Genomic DNA, 17,903 nt, shown 5'->3' on the forward strand with positions numbered 1-17,903 from the left:
TTTTTTTTTTCCAGATATTTCCCCAATCAGATAATCACTCCCTTCCCTGGGACATATTTCTAATATGAACTTATTATAATATATCATAATTGCCTATTAACATAACTGTCATCTCTATTAGACTATAAGCTCCTTGAGTCATGAGCCATAATTTAATTTTCTTCAGTGCCTACTATATAGCACACATATTATAATAGACACCCAAATCTTATTTGATGAATGTAACTTTATGGGGTTCATTTGTTAGCTGTCACTCAAAGATCACTGGTATTTTGTGGCAGAGGCAAATAAGAGACCTAAATGAAATAATTCAAACATTGAATATTGGCTGCAACATCTCCTGATACCTTTTTTTTTTTTCAAAGATTTTATTTGTTTATTTGACAGAGAGAGAGAGACAGCAAGAGAGGGAACACAAGCACGGGGAGTGGGAGAGGGAGAAGCAGGCTTCCCGCTGAGCAGGGAGCCCAATGTGGGGCTTGATCCCAGGACCCTGGGATCATGACCTGAGCCGAAGGCAGATACTTAATGACTGAGCCACCCAGGCGCCCCATCCTGATATCCTTAAATTGAAAATAAAATTACCTTGCTCTAGCCACAGATTTAAAAACTAAAATTATTTCCCACTTTTCCAGGAAGAGAAACATAATTTTATAAGCCGTGTGTTCAAAACAATGTTCACTAAATATGTCAGTGAAAGCCATGAGATAAGAGTAATAGGTATTTAAGAATTTACCAGCATTTGTAATCAAGTCAGATGTACTGGGAAAAATATTTTTTAAGAGGGCCCCCAGGTCAAATTTATTTGTGAAATGCTAAATAGAGTGTATCAACCTCTTAGAGAATCCGGATGCACATTAAAGACCCAGTGAAGTCCTGCATTTCCTAAGCATTTTTTACTGCTAAATCAATTTTTTCAAGTAATAGACCAAGGAGCTTCACAAGCCAAGTTTAATAACGAGAAAAAATCAAGGCAACCATGAGTAAGTAATGTGCCCATTGATATTCACGCTAGTGAGGTACATGGGTAACACACGCATGTGTTTGCCCATGTGTGTTATGTTACAGAAGGTGAAATTCCTGTATTAAATGAATTTGGGGATTCATTCTTTCTTTACATAAGCAACAGTGCTGATGAACAGAAACATTTCAATAGGTCTAGGGTGATGTTCCTGAAAGTTGGAAAAACACATTTTGAAAATGCAGCACTTCTTGTGGAGATACAAGGTAAAATCCTCCAGAGTGCCAACTCTAGCCGGGTAAATACCATCTTCATTCTATCTTTAGGGGTCTATTACAGTGTTCGGTAAGTAACAGCAACTCAGGAAATATTTGTGGAATGAATGAAGATACACATTAGGGCCATTGCATTCTGTGGTCACAAAGCTGTCCACTTCTCCACCAGACTAAAACTTAATTATCTTCCAAGGCCCAGATCCAAAATCACATTTCCTGTTTTAGTACAGTAGGGAAAACCAACAAATATTTTTGGCCTGATGAAAAGAATAGTAGAAATGTGTATGGGTACCATTTACTGAGCCACCAATATGTGCCCAACTTTCTAAATACAGTCACTTTAATTCTTACAACATCCTTAAAACAGACTCTTGCTCCAGTTTCCCATTTGAGAAAACAGTGTTCCACAAAGGTAAGTGATATGCCCAAGTTTACATAGCTAATAACTGATAGATTCAGGATTGGGAAATGGTTTCTCTGCTTCCAGACTGTACTTTTCCAACTACGCCATACTGCTTCCCACACTTTCAAAAGGCAATGTAATACGCTATTTTAAATAGGCATCATTTGCATTATTGAGCAGCTGTGTGGCTTTCCAAATTGACTTGTCTTCCAGGCTGCATGGAAAATAGGATCTAATCCATATTAATTATAAATACAGGGCGCCTGGGTGGATCAGTTGGTTAAGCAACTGCCTTCGGCTCAGGTCATGATCCTGGAGTCCCGGGATCGAGTCCCGCGTCGGGCTCCCTGCTCGGCAGGGAGTCTGCTTCTCCCTCTGACCCTCCCCCCTCTCATGCTCTCTCTATCTCATTCTCTCTCAAATGAATAAATGAAATCTTTAAAAAAAAAAAATTATAAATACATAACCCTGTGTTTTAAATACTGGCTAGTTGATGAATAGTGCTGAGCTGAGTTTTTAGTAAGTGATAAAGGTTAGAACCTTTGACAGGCAATCATCTCTTAGCAAAAAGCCTAATATTATTACTGTGGTATTTAAAATCTTGAAGGGACCATAAAAATACTTGGCCCAGTGTTACTTAATGAGAGTGCTGTTTGAGTTTTGGGCAAGAATGACCTCTGTTGTGTAAGTCTGAGAAGGGCCCAACATTTAGCATCCTTGCCATCCCTCCCTGCTCAAGGCCAGAAGCACCCCAGTTATTACGGCAACCAGAAATGCTCACATGAAAGTAACTCTACCATGCATTTGAAATGTCCCCTGCTGACTGTCTAACTCCATCCTGTGTGGATCCTGTGGTAACAGAGATTATTGGTGATCTGTGAAAGACCACACAATAAGGAGCAGAGCTAGAACTGTTCCATGTAATAACAACATATACTGTTTCCTGAGGAATTGTGTGCCAGGTCCTGTACTAACGGGCTTACATTACCACCTTCTTTGTTCCTCATAACCACACAATGAGCACGTAAGTACCGCACAGTGATTTAAAGCATGAGCTCTTAAGTTAGATGGCCCAATATGGTCTCTGCCACTTACTAGCTGTGTAAACTTGAGTTAGTTGATTTCTCTGTGCATCATTTTCTGTGTAATAGGAGGATAACATCCTAGGGTTGTTGGGATTACACTTGTCAATCTTAAAAAAGTTCTTAGACTAAAATCTAGCACAGGGTCAGTGTGCAGTACTTCTGGCTTCTGATAACCATGTTTTCCCAGAGCTGTATTGGGAAGACGCCAGGGATAGAGTAGCAGCAGAAGAAAGATCTCCTATCTTGAGCTTGTATTCTGGTTGGAATAAAAACAGCTAAGAAAATAGTTTCTTACTAAAACTGTAAGTGATAACCTGGTAAGACAGGTGATTTTGAATCAGCTATGTTGAGATGACAGCTATCAATAGGGGCTAGGGAGGTCAGCTTTAAAAAAAAAAAACCTGGAACCTTACCTGCTCTGAAAATATGGGCAAGAAGGATCCTAATGAAAAAAGGAAAGTGGGTATTGTATAAACAACAAAAGCAAAGGTATTTAAAATCAACGTACTGTAAGACAGGGGTACATGTGAAATGGAGTGGCAGGTGGAAGACAGGTAATATTCATAGCAAAGAGCAAAATGTAATTGGATAATGGAACATGAGCAAATATCAGAATGTACAACAGATTTGGGGCTGACTCAGGGGAATTTCATTTGCTTCCTTGGAGAAAAGAGCTTATCCATTCATGGCCCTTTAACCACAATCCCAAGAACAGTCAGAGTGAAACTAATCCCAAGATACTGAAGAGGCGCTAATTGTTTTAGTCATTGTGGCTGGTAATTTGGGGGTATGCTCAAAGGGTTGGACTCCTTTCCCTAAGAAAAAGAAAAGAGCAATGTTTAACAGAGATGTAAGACCTGAAACATTAAAGCAATAAGGAGGGAACAAAAGAATCTGGGTGAATTATACAGAAAACAAGACAGCTTGGGGTAAAGAAGGTTGAGAGGGAAGGTAGGGAAGAAGGTAGGAGATGTATGGAAGGGGGTGGGAAGAGAAGGGTTGATGAAGCCTAGTGTTGAGCATATATTTCTTTGTGCACAGCACGGTAGCATAGTCTCTAGAAATAGGGAATGTATAGAATGATGTAGATGTGGTCTCCATTCTTAAGAAGTTTATGTTCTTACAAAGTCTAAATAAAGATGTAAATAAATCACTTGAAATGACAACTGCTCTGGTAGCTTAATGGAGGGAGAAACTGCACCCAGCTGGACAGAGTACAGTAGGTCATCTGCCCATTGAAGACAAAGAAACAGCACTGTATTAGAATATACTAAATATGCATTCATATCCCAGTTCGTTTGGTTCTTTAGGAGCTCCTTTAGCAGATATTGAGCAGTGTGTCCCTTCTCAATAGGCCAGTGTTTTTGTGTTGAGCTTTTGTTCTGTTATTCTCTATTGTTTTGATCTCAGGTTGCACATTAGCATCACTTAGGGAGCCTTTAAAAAGACCAATGCTGAGCATTATCCCAGATCATTTAAATGAGAATTGCTGTAAACTGGGTTTAGGCATGGGTACTTTCATAAAAAGCTTCCCTAGTGATTCTAAGGAGCAGCAGGTTTGTGAACCCTTTGCTTTAGTTTGCTTGTTAAGATGGCAAGGAAGTCAGGCTATATTATGCTTAAAGTCACTTCTGGTTCCTAAATTTTATCACTCTGTTCATCTTGTCATTTGTGGATTCCTCTCTCCTTTTACAGGTGAAGATGCTGAGATTTAGGTAGTGACTATGAACTCCCTAAAGGCAAGCAAGGCACATGACCACAGGATGACAGAGTCTGAATGGGGACTTGGCTTCTGCTAACTCTGCCTTCCTCCTCCATCACTTAGCCAGTCATCCTCCTGGATAGATTCTGAGATTGTTACCAAGGGGAAGGTTTCAGGTAAAGGCTTAGTTTCTGAAAGCAAAATGCATGTTGTCAGCTCTTTAGAGTTGAATTTTGCATTAGTGGTAACAGCATTAGGGTTATCAAAGTGATAATCCAAACAGCAGTGTGCTTCTCCCATTCAGCCCTTCTCCCATGTTTTGCTCTATTTGAAGAAGTGATCAGGCACCCTTCAATGCAGCTGGGAGTAGGCAAGCAGAGAAATGTCTTGCTGATCCCCTGGTTGAACAGTGGAGGGAGACAAACCTCGGAGATTGCCCCGATGGGCTTTTTGACCACTGAGGTCTAGTTTTCATTTTCTCTGAAATATTGTTTTTACGAAAAATATCTATAAATGACCCTCACCTCAGTGTTACAAAGAAGATTAGATTAAAAGTGCCTCAGGGAGACTTGGGTGAGCGATCTCAGAGTAACTAACTTGGGAAGGGAGGAGGAAAAAGGAGACTGGAGACCCAGCAGGGAATGGGCACAGGGCTATCGGGGTGTCCATCAGTCACCAAAAGTGAGTGCATGAAGGTATTTATGCATCTGGGTAAAACCGGTGAGAAGGCTGTTAATAAGGGAGGTGAATTGGTTTTGACAAATGGGGGGATACATCTGACTTCATATTTTTGGGCTAAGAGTACATACAGTCTTTCATGGGGCAGAAGTCCTTCTGATTTTTCTTTCCCTTCTGCTAGCTTTCCTCAAAGGAATTTCTTATAAAGTGTGCACTAAATACAGAGTTGTGTGTTTCAAGAGGGCTGGGCTCTGAGGGGTCCACTCCCATGTGACAAGGACTAGTACAGTGCTTGATCCATGATAAATACCATGCATTTGATCCTGTCAAATCCATGCGTGCACACTCACCCATCAGCCCAAGAGGCCTCTCCTTAACAATTTTTTTCTTAAACTCCCTCAATATTTATATGCCCCATCATTACAGGCAAGAAAATTATATATTTGCCTCTATGATAGCAGAGCTTCGTCACAGTCCACTTAGCAGCACATGGTGTGAAGTTCTCCTATGGCGCTTTTTGTTCTTGCTACTTGCCTGATGCTGATCTCTGCTCAGGGTGCCTCTCATGGTCTGTGATCCTGCAGAGCGTTTTATGGAAAGGAATCACCTTTATTCTAGGCAAACATGGCTCCCAGATATATTGCCAGTGTTTCTGCCAATTGGTGTTAATTTGCACAGCCTCTGAACACCTGGCAACGTAACTGCTAATCCAGCAGCTACTGTAATGCTCTCAGGTAATTCAGGTATTTCTACGTGTTGCTGATGCTGTCTGAGCTATAAACGGTCTAATAATGGATACGCTACATTTCATTCATTCATTCATTCATTCATCCACCAAACATTGATTGCCAGGTGCCTGATGCCGTCTGAGCTATAAACAGTCTAATAATGGATACACTACATTTCATTCATTCATTCGTTCATTCATTCATCAAACGTTGATTGCCAGGTGCATCTGGATATTTAAACTTACTTTCCCATTACTAAAATACTGCCTCTTAAAGACATTACTTATAAAATATGAAATGGTCACTGATAGACAATTCTTCTCTGAACAATTAGTGGGAGGCTCTGCAAGAGACCAGGATTATTTGCTTGTTTACTGATTGGTTTCTGTTTTGTTTTGCTTTACCTAGGAGAGGACGGTGACAGAAAGTCAACATAATAACACGTCACATTTACGAGAATAAATTCATTCTGAGTTCATGAAAGCAGCATTCTCCCAATTTCCCCACATACAACACATTAGAGAGGTCTGAACAGCCCCTAGAAGGATGTGTGTGGATTCCTATTATCTGAGAAAGGGGTTGAAACAGGACTGGTAGGATTTCAAGGGTTGGAAAGGTGATACATTGCAAGTCCTGCTGTGTGGACCCCCCCTTGGGGAAAAACGGGAAAAAGTAGTTCTTAGCCTGCAAGGGACGAAGACAGAAACCAAATACGACCTCATTCTTGAGAAGGTCAGTCTTCCAAGGCATGGCTGCCTATGGGAGTGAAAGGAGCAAATACAAGATGTACAAATCTAAGAACTCTAGGGAGGGGCCCCATAGTTGGTTGTACCACTAAAAGAGTAGAACGAGCCTTCCTTGAAGGTCTAAGAATCGGTTCAGGGGACTGGATCAGCAGTTGACGGACATCATTCATGGGGCTGAGTCTCTTTATTCTTACAAAACTGTGTGGTAGTGATTGGAACTGGTGTGGTTACTGAGGAAACTGGACTGTTCTTTTGAACTCTGTGGGCCTCCAAATTTCCTCCCCAGTGCAGGTGAAGTCAAAAAGTTCTGAATGGAAAATATGGAACTTGTTGCCAATTTTCAATAGGGGTCTGAGTCTATTTATTTGAAAATTAAAAGACTGATTTCCACACATTGGAATCCTGAGTCTATAGAAATGTTCTTACTGGATATAGGCAAATTTTCAGGCAATATAGGTAAATTTAAACTTGTATTAATGAGGGTGAGGTCACATCTGTCTCTCAATGTTTTTGTAGGTAGAATGTTGTTCCTCAAATATTACCAATCTTGTCACCATTTTATCTACAAGTCCTCCTCTTACTTCACTTCCCACTCCTGTTTGTTGTTGCCGATGGCATTCTCCTTGATAAAATATTTTCACTCTTTGATTTCTAGGACATTAAACTCTCTCAATTGCTATCTTCCCTTTCTTGCCTCTCCTCATTTTGCATTATGATTCTTTTGCTTCTACCCAACTTTGAAGTTGTCTTTGGTCATCTGACTTGGTTTGGCCAACAGAATTTGAATGGATGTGATTTGTGTATCTTGTAGCTAGCGGCTTTTAGCACCCTGCCACAGCAGTGGGCAAAATCCAGGCAGCAGTGTCTCCATCATGCTAGATCCTGGATTGAGCGGGGACATGGAACTGAGCCATCAGGTAACCTGAGGTGGACATGAAAAATGATTGAAAATAAGTTTTTGGCTTAATTCACTGTGAGTTTTATATTGTTGATTACTGAAGCACAACCTACCCTATCCCTGACTGATATAGTAGAGGATATCTAGAAACCAGACATTCCTGCAGCAAAACTCTGAAATATGGGGCATTGGCCTAGCCTAGTAGTTGCCTGACAGGTGGTAAGAAAACTGATCAGTTTTACAAAGGCAAAACATTTGGTTAAAAAAAAAAAAGTTATCTGTGGGAAGTTGGGGGAAAAAATTATGTATCTTTTGAACTTGTGAGTCTAAGAGAAACAGCCATGAAAGAGAATTTAGTACTTCTGACTCCACCTGGCAATGTATTAATAAAGAGATGGTTTCAGAAAAGTGTTGCCCAGCTTGTAAGTGAAAATAGAAGGGAATAGAGAGAATTCATTAATTCAGGGATTTTTAGAATTGGAAAAGGAAATTACTTCTCAATACCAAATGGCAAAGAATAAAATTGAGAACGCTTTTGAGTAGTAAAGGCTGAATAAAACTCAGATTTGCAGCAAGGATAAAATTAAATATATGACCTTCATACCCATTGACATAACCTCTGAAAGGATGAAATGTGTGAAAGGTTTAGAACCAAGTAAAGATGTTATACAGAGTAAATTCATTCAACTACATGAACAAAATGGCTCAGGGAAAAGAGTGTGACTCTAAGAGGCCCAGAGTGCACATGATTAAGTTGAGCGAGAGACAGAGACAGAGAGGGTGGGAGAGGAGAAAGAGAGCAATATGGAAGTGAGACAACAAAGAAGATGATTGTATTTAAGAAGTATGTCTAGAAGAGAAATGTGTATGCTGCTACTGGCACATAGAACTGGTAGAATTGGATAAATTAAAAACAAACAAGCAAACCAGTTTTTAGTTTTTGAAAGGGCTGTGCTACCACAATGAGTCACAGACCTAGAAAACAATCTCAAGATTGTTACTTAATAAACCGGTTGAGGGAGCTTGAAATGTTAAGCTTAAAGAAGACTAGGTACAATATGATACATATTTTGGAAATATTAAGGACTGAAATTTAAAGGACATACCACGTTGTAATGGAGTCTAGAGTCTATTTTCCATAGAACAGGGAGGACTTATGAACACTAGCACATTTAAACTCAGTGTAAGAAGGCCATTGCTCATGAGTGCTCTCCAGCAATTGAGTAAGTTGCCCTAGAAGAATGGAGCCATCTGTCATTGGCTTGGCCAACCCAATGCTGACTGTATGGGTTTGGGAAGTGGAGGGGAGTAGTGTAGAGTATAATTCATTGGATGAAACTTTAGCAGAGTTATTTGTACCTTTCATATAGTAATACTCACCAGCCAGGCACAGAGCTAAATGATTTCACATACATAATTACCATAGCTCCCAGCAAATTTATGAGATTCCTACCTACTTCATATAACTAGTAATATTCAGAGCTAGAATTTGAAGCTGGCTTTATTTGAAATCTTCCAACTCATGGCATCTATGAGTCCATTATCCATAGCTTCTGCATGTTGATATTCCTCAATTGTTTGTTTTAATGAAATGACAGAAAGGATTCTTATTCCTCATTAGACAATGCTTCTCAGCAAAAATGGATCTAGTAGAAGGAATTTTGGAATCCCAATCAGAAGTCTTACATTCTTGGGCCAACCATGTTTTACTGGATGGCCACGGGCTGAAACGTGAACCTGTTCCCTGTTTCTCAATTTGTAGGAGAGAATCAATCATCTATCTCTACCTTTCTCACAAATTTCCATTGAGGATAGGATATTTCATGAATGGACTTTTTAAAAAGAGAATGTGATCTGCTGGCAGATGTTTCAGTTAAAATTTTCATAGCTCACAATGGAAATATTTGACAAGACGTACTTGTGATCTAAATTCTGTGTCTGCCATACTTTAGCAGACCACTGCTTTTGTTTCTTCTCTTCAGCAAAGCAATCCCCAAGACTTCTTAGCTTAGGGAAGAGGACCCTTCTTTTGTTTCTTAGTTAATTCCTTGTTCACATTCTTCTTCAGCAACATCTGCCAAGATTCTCCCCTCTGCCAAGTTCTCATCTGAGCTCTTAACCAACATAAGAGAAGTTGGCCCTAAAATACTCCATTACCATTTATTAGGCACTTAGGTACTGGGCACTTTGCTAGATTTGAGGGGATCAGTTCTGTGAGTTAATCCTCACAGTAAGTATATAAACTGGGCTTTATTCTACAAAAGAAGAAACCAGAGAGATTAAATAACTCCTCCAGAGTCCCACCACTAGTAAGGATCAATGAGATTCCAAAGCCTGAGTTATTTCCACCATAGATGGACCATTTTCTCTTCTTTTTCAGCCAACCCACATCTATAGATTCATTGTCTATGATCACTTTCAGAGGTTATATCACTATAAGGCACATTCTTCCCTGCACTGTTACTCTAGTTAAGAAAATCTCTATTGATTCCCATAGCCCATTAGCAGGTTTTAAGAATAGCACCAATGGATCACCATGAAATTCAAACAGGCTGGAATGGAAGCTTTTCCAATTGTCCAACCCTAGTGTAATTCCATACAACTACCACTGCTCTCTTTAATTCATTCTCTGCTCCAGCCGAATGGAACTGCAAGTTCTCTTCCAACTAGAATGCAAATGCCAGGAGAGCTTAGTGACTTTTGCCTGTCTTATTTACTACTGAATCCCCAGACCCTAAAATAGCAACTGTCACAGAGTAGACATTCAACCACTGCTGGATGAGTCAATACATGAATATGCTGTTCTGTCCTCTCTGGACATCATCTGGAATGCCTTTCATTCATCTGTACCTATATGACATCTACTTAATATTCAAGATCTAGTTAAAATTAGGCCATTTCTTCAATTCGTAAATTCTCAGCCTGAAGCAATCAATATAGGGTTAGTGTCTTAGTCCATTTGGGCTGCAATAACAAAATACCAAAGCCTAAGGGGCTTAAATATTTATTTGGCATAGTTCTTTAGGATCACAGATTGCTGTCTTCTGTGTCCTCACAGGACAAATGAGGTGAGAGAGCTCTCTGGGGTCTCTTTTACAAGGGCATGAACCCCATGAGGGTTCTACTCTCATGACCTAATCACTTCCCAAACGCCCCACCTTCTAATACCATCATACTGGGAGTTAGGCCTTCAACATATAAATTTTGGGGGATGCAAATACGCCATATGGATGTATTTTGGGGGATGCAAACATTTAATCCAAAATGACTAGTAGATATAAAAATTTCTCATATTAGATTGGCTTCTATGGGCTTGGAGGTAGGAAGTCGCAGCACACATGCCACATCTCTCTCACCATTGAATTTCTCTCTTTAACTTTGTATATAGAAAACTTTGAAGGCAGCAAGAAGACACTGCCCCAAAATCATATAGACAGCAGCCAATTACTGGCAGGAACAGAAAGAAATTCAGACTTCTACCCTCAATCCAAGTTCAGTACTCTTTCCCATTTATCTAAAGAGTAATGAATTATAAAGCTTCAACACTTGTGAGTGCTAAAGGCTAATCATTACGTTTAAATGCATATAAAGATACATCCATATGGTGTATTTCCATAGGTCACCATGTGAGAAAGTGTAAGTAGGAAGAAGCTTATAGTTCATTGGAAAGACAATCTGTCTGTATATATGATGAGGATGGTAAGCATGCAGCCAACTCCAAGCAACCCCCCCCCTTTTTTTTCCTGCCCTGCCTGAAAATCCGTGACAGACATGGTAGCTGATAAGGCTGAGGAGCAGTGGGAGTCCGATCCAGCAGGTTTGAATGAAAAGATAAAACAAATGAAACAAACTTTTTTGAAGTCAGAGCGGCAGTAATCCCTCTTGTGTATGCTTTAGTGAATTTGGCCTCCCAGATATAGGTTTGTAAAGAACAAAGTAGCAGCCCATGGATGACAATGGGAAAACCAGCTTACAGGCAAAATCTCAGAAGGAAGGTGGGGGGGGGGGAAAGGAAGAGCAGGGATTCAGTGTAGAGGATGGTTTGGGGTATCTGTTGTTCATTGTTTGTTCCCTTACACACAATTCCATTGTCCTGACCATATATTTTTAGAAGGATACTATATTGCATATGAAAATGATAGGTTACAAAGTGCAACTTTTAAAAAAGATGACAGTATCTTACTGTGAAAATGTACAAGCTACAGAGTGCTATTTTTAAGTTACATCTGTTATCTCATTTGATTCTCAACAATATCATGAGGAAGGTGATACCCTTTTTTTGGGGGGGGTGGGTGGGTGAAAGTTTTAAACTTATCCTGATGCTATCATGAAGGAAACTGAGGCAGGAACGGGGCCACAGTCATAGGGCAAGCACAGCCATACAAGTCTTACAACTGTGCTCTGACAGGAGACCAGCCCAGTGGTTCCCAGATCTGATCTTGTAACACACAGGTGTTATTTTAACTGGTTCCAAAAATGTAAACTCGCCTGTGGCCTCGGTCCCTTCTATCCCTCAATTCCTGACCTCCCTCCTGCTTTTCTCTTCCCTCACATTCTCTTGCACAGGAGCATCCTGGCTTCCTTTCCATCTGTGTTATTCTCTCTTCTCAGTCTTTCTGTCTCCACTGGGAGAAATGAGTTAATTAATTAAATTATTTATGTAGAGAGGGGTGAGGGGTTAAGAGAAGGGGAGAGTGAGAATCTTAAGCAGGCTCCATGCCCCAGTGCTGAGCTCAATGTGGGGCTTGATCTAACGACCCTGAGATCATGACCTGAGCTGAGAGCAAGAGTTCAATGCTTAACCAACTGAGCCACCCAGGCACTCCTTCCACTGGGAGAAATTAAAGTATAAGATTTTTGTTTAATCCAACTTTACAGGGTATGATTTAGAAATTTTAAAAGGTTAATGATGTTTCTTCTAGCAGTCCAGAAAAAAAAAGAAAAATCCAGATCTCTAGATGTATTTTTGTCTTGTAAAATGTGATAATTGTGATGTTTTATTTTCATGTCATGATTAATCAAGAAATATTGGTATGATATGGGGCGCCTGGGTGGCTCAGTCGTTAAGCATCTGCCTTCGGCTCAGGTCATGATCCCAGGGTCCTGGGTTTGAGCCCCACATCGGGCTCCCTGCTCAGCGGGAAGCCTGCTTCTCCCTCTCCCACTCCCCCTGCTTGTGTTCCCTCTCTTGCTGTCTCTCTCTGTCAAATAAATAAATAAAATCTTAAAAAAAAAAAGAAAGAAAAATTGGTATGATATATACAAAAGCTACTCATACAACTCTACTCAGAGGTTGGAGTGATTGTAAGAGGAAGGACATAATGAGTCCCAAAGAAATAAAGTGAAAAAGACTCTGAGAAAGCAATGAGGCCTAAAATGTAAAGACACTCACCAAAAAACATTTCTCATATCGAGTCCTTTTAGGCTATTGCTAATAAAGCATGTATTGTGTTTCTGCAACTGTAGGTTCCTACTGATATTTTGATCAGTCAGAATGGCATCAAGACCTGGATTTAGTGCACAGTCCTGAAGTTCCTTACAAGGCAAGTAGAAGATCAAAGAACACTGACCCCTACATAGAACTAAAAGGACAACAGAGAAATAAAAACAAATGTACTATAGGGTATCACTTATACCAGGAATCTAAAGAAAAGTCAATTCACAGAAACAGGGTAGAGAAGTGCTTGCCAAGACCTGGGAGGAGGGAGAAAGAGAGGGTGGTAAAAAGGCACAAGCTTTCAGCTAGAAGATGAATAAAATCTGATGGGTAACATGGTGACTATAGTTAACAACACTATATTATATATTGAAATTTGCTAAGAGAATTAGAACCTAAACATTCTCAACAACATTTTTTTTTTAAATGTACCATGGATTTCTGTTTCTTTTTTGCTTTACCTGGGAAGCTGGGCCACCTCTGGATGCAACTACCCGGGGCTTTAAAATCCAGTCATGCATTTGTACGGTCACAGACTTTAAACTGCTGAGATAAAGTTTGTAATTCTTGACCCAAGAACAAGGAAATGCACTCTCCACTTGTTAACTATGAAGCAGACAACTTGGAGTTCTCCTCTTTAATCCCTGCTAGCTATATATATATATATATATAGAGAGAGAGAGAGAGAGAGAGAGAGAGAGAGTCTGTGTGTGTGTGTGTGTGTTACGGCTCCTGTCTGGAGAAAAGAAAAGGCAGGAACTGGAGGACACTTTTTTCCCAATTCTGAAACTATCTTATGCTCAAATGCCATTTGCAAATCGAACCCATGTATACCCAAACTCATGGGCAAAAAGCTGTGTCTACAACATTTGGGAATTTTACACAAATTCACAGGATGTGACCAAAAGTAGAGCAGGTAAGAATCTAGTGCTTCATGGTATAACAATCTCCAAAAGCAGTAGATACTGTTGGTTAGTGGAATCCATGCGTCACCAGATAGCGTATCTTCAGTTTCTACTCATTTTCTCCATCAGTGGTATGCAAGATCTTTGGGGGTGGCGGTTTCATGCATGCCATGTTATGAGTTCTCACTGCCAGCTTCTTTTTCCTCTCTGTATCATCCACAACCTGCAACAAACAATGCTAAGAACACACTGTATCTAAGGAAAGAGCTCCAGCCAGCTTGAAGTATGTGGACAAGATCGCAACCTGAACTTTGGGAGCTGTTTTTATTTCACAAGCTGCTGTTGTCTTAAGCACTTATGATGTGGCCTGGAAAAGACAAATAGTCTTCTGAAAATATCTCTACAGGAAGAGCCTTCTCCCCAGTACCTATAAAACATTCATAACACCTTCATTGTGCTGTAAATCCTTAGCAGGAGTTGATAACAGTGCATGAATTTTTAATGTAACATTTATAAATGGTTATTAAAACTATCCTTAAAGTAAAGTGTCAGTTTATTTTTAATTAACTGTTGGCTATTTAAGCTCCCAGATGGCCTGGGGAAAGACCAATAGGCCCACATGTCAATTATCCTCCCTGTTGCCCCATCTTTAACCCCTTGTGGTCTGCTGTCATGAAGAACAATGCATGTAAGCTCTAAGGACTTAAATAAACTGTAGATATGGTCTTTGGGAATACCGTATTTCTTATAAAATAGTCCTGGAATATCTGTCAGCTACCATGGCTACCAAAAAACCATGACGTAAACACTACTTGTTCTGAATGCTCACAGCCCAAACCCACATCCACATCCCTATACCCAGCAAGAGAGAAAATCAGGGCAAAGCAGAATGGTCCCTAGATTCTAGAACACTAGACCTGAGGCTGAGGATTCTAACTCTGATTCAGTGGCATTCTACTTTCATGATATTGAGCAAATTTCAGCTTCCTGGAATGTGCTTCTATATCTGTAAAGGTAGGGATAATGCAAACTGCTCCGCCTTTCTCAAGAGGTTGTAAGCATCCAATTAAAAGCTAGGTATGAAAATATTTTACGAACCCTAATAAGCAGTCCACACATATGGTCTCCTCTTTATTGTCTTCCAATTATTGATCACTGTCCTCATGGACTCCTGGTATGGATTTCCCCAAATTCTGAGTTTGACACTTCTTTCTAGAACCCAGAAATCAGGGAAACCCATTGTGTCCATATGAGAATTTTAAAGTTCTAATCTTTCCTATGGCTGGAAAGATTATTTCACTCAGGGTACAAATTCTTTCTGGATTATCCCCTGACAATACCTGTACAGCTTCTGATGGCAGCCCCCAGGAACAAGGAGCTTACTACACATTATAATTAGAAAATCCAATTGTTAATGAGATCATCGTGGCTCCTTTGGGGCCTCAGTCTCCCCAGATATGTGTCTCCTGCCGATTTCTACCAAGGTGCTTGGAATGGACTCTCCCATCAGTCATCCTGGCTGCGGCTGTTTGCCTCTATCACATGCCCCAAGAAGCACAACACCAACATTCCTGTCTTTCCTTCATTTGCCTCAGAATGTGGCAAATTAACCCAGTCCAGCATGGGAAATATAAAAATCCAGGAACCTGGATCTCATAGGATACATGTGAAGGCATAAATGTGTGAACATAAGAGTGACAAATGTTCACCAAGAGAAATAATAATTCAGTCTTCATAGAGTCCCGAGTGGCAGAGCTGGGGTGATGGGAGAGGAAACCAGAGGTGCATCCCAGGCTAGACTATGAAGGGCTTTTATTTTATTTTAATAATAAAATTACACACATAAGTGTGTGCGTATGTGTTAGTATAAATATTCAAGTTTCCAATGTTAGACAGGAGGATCCATTAATACACTTTAGTCAGTGGAAAATTAAATCTTCTGAGCATGCACTCAAATGCCTTAGAATAGCATTCAAAGCCCTTCATAGTCTAGTCTGGGATGCACCTCTGGTTTCCTCTCCCATCACCCCAGCTCTGCCACTCGGGACTCTCTGAAGACTGAATTATTATTTCTCTTGGTGAACCACACTTTCTTTATGCTTCCTAGAATTTGTACATACCACCTGTTCTGCCAAGAATGTTCTCATGTCCTTCTATACCTGGAGAACTTCTAGTAACTCTTCAATATTCTACTCAGGTTTTGTCCTCTGGGAAGTCTTACCTGCCTGTCTAACCTCTTGTGCTCACTTCTATTATGGCATTTGTCACATTACATGGTAAATTCTTGCTTACATTTTTTTTCCTTCACGAGAGCATGAGCTCTACAAGAGCAGAATAAATGTCTTATGTGTCCATTAGCCAGTTTTAACACAGTGCTAGACACAAAGGAGACACTCAGTAATCACTTGTTGAGTAAGAGTGCAAATTACATTTGAATGCAGGCTTTGCAAGTTCTACTGAACATGTTTAAAGGCAAAATGACTAATTCTCACTTGGATTATGGGGTTGAACATTAACCAAGAGTTTATTTTGTGGTCAGAAATGACAATGCAGGGGTGTCTGGGTGGCTCAGTCGGTTAAGCGTCTGCCTTTGGCTCAGGTCATGATCCCAGGGTCCTGGGATTGAGCCTCGCATCGGGCTGTTTGCTTGGCGGGGAGCCCGCTTCTCCCTCTGCCTGCTGCTCCCCCTCTTTGTGCGCACGCTCTCTCTCTCTGTCAAATAAGTGACTAAAATCTTTAAAAAAAAAATGACAATGAATTCAAATGTAGACAGTACATGGAGTGTTGCAAAACAATGAGTTCTAGCTAGAAGACATCTTTCGTACATGGAACTGGTTTGTGCTGTAACTGTACCTGCAAGGCTGCTCTGGGCATAAAATGACTAAATGCTCATGAAAAGGAAAAAGAACATGGAAGAGAAAACTGTGGCCTTGGAGTTAAACATAGTAGTAAACTCAACTTTCCCCACTCTAACAAATGATGTGACTGACCAAAAAATAACTAAATCTATGGAATAAAAGAGAATGAGAGAAGGGCTGGTAAATAACGAGGAACATCAATAAAATTACTTTCATTGAATAACAAGAGGTAGAAGTGTATGCTAAGTCTCTCGTTATCCCTTGGGCCACCAGGGAAGTCTGAGGGACTGGCCTCATGGAAACCTGGAGGGAGTCAGGGACTGGAGATGCTATGTAGCAGTGAAGTTTGGGATGAGCGGTAGGACTGGTAATTAAGAGCATTTGTTGAAAGTGTAAGGGGCAGTTAGACCCTCAGAAAAACTCCTTCAAAAGCCTGACAGCCCTTTCCAAAATAAGACAGGAGACTTATTCCCTTAAAAATTGAATCAGAAGGACTCTAGTCTGAGAGACACTAGGCACAGCTGAGGCTAGACAAAGGGCAATCATGGGAAGCAGAAGTACTGATTGGAAGTCCGCCCTCCTTGGCTTCCAGAATGCTGGAATTGAAGCTTATGTTCCCCAGACATTCGCCTCGAAGGAAGTGACTGGTCCAAAAGAAACAACCTATGTGAGCAGACATCTGCCAAGGCCGGCACCTGGCCCAACCACCTTTCAGTGAAGTCCAACGGGTTGACAAGCTACATCATACACACTGCTCTAAAGAAACTTCCTAGTGAGATAAATAGAGCTATAAAATTAAAGCTTATATGAAAAAAAAAATCAAAACAAATTTTAGAAAAGAAACTCCAAGGAAACAGAAATAACGTAGAGAACAAAAAGAAATGTCTAGAAAAATACAATTGCTTCTTTGAGAAAAAAGACATTTGATCACTGAAACAAAAAACAAGGTTGTAAAAATGTTATAGAGAAGAAAAAAAGAGATCTTGAAACTCAAAAAATGGTAGCAAAAATTAAACATTTATAATTCAAAAGAAAGATACATTAAGGTCACAAAAATCCCCTAGAAAGTAACCAGAAAAATAAATAGAAAATAAAAGCTAGCATAGAATATTAATACAGCAAGTCTAATATCTGACTAAAGTAAGTTACAAATAACAGACAAAATGGAAGAAAGGTATTTACCAAATTCATAATTCAACAAAGGCCCGTGGAGTACCCAGCATATCA

This window comes from Leptonychotes weddellii, chromosome 14, assembly GCF_054177405.1.
Source record: "Leptonychotes weddellii isolate Sample4059 chromosome 14, ASM5417740v2, whole genome shotgun sequence".
NCBI classification, from domain to species: domain Eukaryota; kingdom Metazoa; phylum Chordata; class Mammalia; order Carnivora; family Phocidae; genus Leptonychotes; species Leptonychotes weddellii.